This window comes from Osmia lignaria, unplaced genomic scaffold (assembly GCF_051020975.1).
Source record: "Osmia lignaria lignaria isolate PbOS001 unplaced genomic scaffold, iyOsmLign1 scaffold0050, whole genome shotgun sequence".
NCBI classification, from domain to species: domain Eukaryota; kingdom Metazoa; phylum Arthropoda; class Insecta; order Hymenoptera; family Megachilidae; genus Osmia; species Osmia lignaria.
Genome location: NW_027478191.1, coordinates 132,501 through 135,000, shown reverse-complemented (window position 1 = coordinate 135,000; position 2,500 = coordinate 132,501). Strand labels below are relative to the sequence as shown.

The 2,500-nt window shown below is 44.1% G+C and overlaps 1 non-coding gene and 1 pseudogene across 1 annotated transcript; both read left to right on the top strand.

The window, feature by feature from the left end:
• Positions 1-429: 429 nt before the first annotated feature.
• LOC143307291 (5.8S ribosomal RNA) lies at positions 430-584 on the top strand. Its single transcript, XR_013064467.1, has one exon. It is a non-coding gene; the product is annotated as a 5.8S ribosomal RNA (ribosomal RNA).
• Positions 585-2,316: 1,732 nt separating this feature from the next.
• Positions 2,317-2,500, top strand: part of LOC143307282 (large subunit ribosomal RNA) — a 4,611-nt pseudogene continuing 4,427 nt past the window's right edge.

The window sequence follows — 2,500 nt, the reverse complement described above, 5'->3', positions numbered from 1 at the left end:
GATCGATGTGTGTTGTTTACGGACCGGCTGAGAAGCGACGATAGCGAGTCTTTGAAAAACTATGTGTCCATTAGTTAGACCGATCGTCGCCGGCCGTGTGTCTGTTCGAATCTCGCAACCCACGATTCAGCGACAGGACGCGCGCTCGCATTCCTTGTGTGCGTTCGTACTTTTCAAGGTTTTTAAATGTACTTTACGCCCGACCGTCGAGAGGAGCGTGCCACTGGGCGTTTCTCCGACGGTTTCCGTCCTTGGACGCGATCGTGTCGTCAACGATCGAACAAACAAACAAATACGTTGGCGACGCCCGAATTCGCTCTCCCGCACGCGCCGGGTGGGAGAGTGATGTGGGTATCGAATGTGATGCGTGTTAATAATGAAAATAACACTCTAAAGATCTAAAGAGTTTGAAATACAAAATTTTACGATTACCCTGAACGGTGGATCACTTGGCTCGTGGGTCGATGAAGAACGCAGCTAATTGCGCGTCAACGTGTGAACTGCAGGACACATGAACATCGACATTTCGAACGCACATTGCGGTCCACGGATACAATTCCTGGACCACGCCTGGCTGAGGGTCGTTTTCTTAACAAAAGACTGCTTGCGTTTGCTTCTCGAAAAAAGAGTAATTCATTTCTTTCTAAACATCTCGCCGTCGTTCAACGAAAGTAGAACGTTTCGGAGCGGGATTATCGAACGAAATTGAAAGAATGAATGAACGATAAACAAAGAAAGAGTCGCAACGTACGAGCGATAGTTGGGCAGTTCGTCGGCGTTTGTCGTGGAAACGATGTGACGAAAATCGCAACCGATACACTAAATGCAGGCCGTTAAAGGAGAGAAACAAATTTCGAAATATCTCTTCGAACTAGCGCAAGTGCGTCACGGCGCGCGAGTCGTTCGTTAAAATTTATAAACGACCGCCCGTGAAAGCACCGAGTTCTCGGAAGATAATCTATAAAGATTCTCCATCCTGCTGGAAGTTATCGGATCGGCGCGATTGTTCACTTGTAGAAATCCACGCTCCCGACGTTGCCAGAAACGATATTTACGAAAGGTGTGTCAAAAATAAACGAAAGAAGCTCTCCTATAAATTTAGAAAAAGCAAACGAGTGAAATGTTTGAGATGATAATTTGCTGAAATGCAAGCTCGAATAGCCCCAGGGTTTCGAATGATTCCCCGCGCTTTATACATCTCTCTGTTTACAAACGGTGTATAAATGAAAGATCGCTTCAGATGGGTCGTCGCTGTTTGACGCGCGATGCTGTTCCTTTTTTTTTGTCTGTCTGTGCGTTTAGCTTCGCTAAACAAGTTAAATGGTTAAAAAGCGTCGAAAAAGCGAATACACACGCGACAAGACAAATCTAACGAGTAAAGGAACGCTCCGCTCCAAGATAAAAATGGTTGTTTACAATCAATACAGCGTTTCGGTACCCCTGATCGTAGTCTGAAACTGTGTAACAAAAGAGAGGAAAGCGAATGGTGAAGGAACTTCGAAGCCTCCGTGGCGTGGCTAGAACTTGTGATAAAAGTATGTTTGCAGCAATTATGCATGCTCCCGTTAAAACAGCATTTCAATGTCTCGCATGGCTTAAAGCTCTAGGAGGCTTCAACATTTAGAATACATACGGACTACTTCGTTTGTTAAAGATAAGCGAAGACCGCGCGACCATCGCTCGGTCGTCCAGTCCTCGAAAGTTTTGTTGCGTTCCAAAGAAGAGACAAATGGGGTTTACCCTTGCGCTAAGGGGAGAAGAAGAGAAAAGCAGTTGTTAAATCTAAGAGGTGTGTGGAGTACATCGCGTGTTGGTTAAAATTGTTAAATGAAGTATACGCGAAATGTTCTCTCGCTCTTGCTTTTCCTCTTGCTTCCGTGGCGCTCGAAAAGAAGGGATGATAAATAAAGAAACCTATTCGAAATCTCTTGTGGAACAAAAAATAATACGGACGGACGTTAAAATTGAACCGAGACGAAATGGATCGTCTTGCGAGTTGTCTTCGCTTTGAAATTGTTAAAAATTGATAAAAGCAATACGACGAAGCTGCAGTCCGCAAAATGTTTGAAGCAAAAAGGAAATAACACGAAAATTATGGGAACGTCGTGTCTCAACTTTTTTTTCCCTCTTGTGCTCGTTTCATCGAACGATAAATACAAACATTTTGAAACGAGAGAGGAGGAAAAATTGAATATGCGAAAGGTTGATTCACGCACAGTTTCTCTACGTGTTTGCTTTTTTGCTTCTTTTCGTTTATTTTTTTTTTTTTTGCATCGAGCATCATTATTCACCTTTCGATGAAACCAAAGAAATTGACGACCTCAGAGTAGGCGAGATTACCCGCTGAATTTAAGCATATTATTAAGCGGAGGAAAAGAAACTAACTAGGATTTCCTTAGTAGCGGCGAGCGAACAGGAATGAGCCCAGCACTGAATCCCGCGGTACCGCCGCTGGGAAATGTAGTGTTCAGGAGGATCCGTTTATCCCGAGACATCGAAT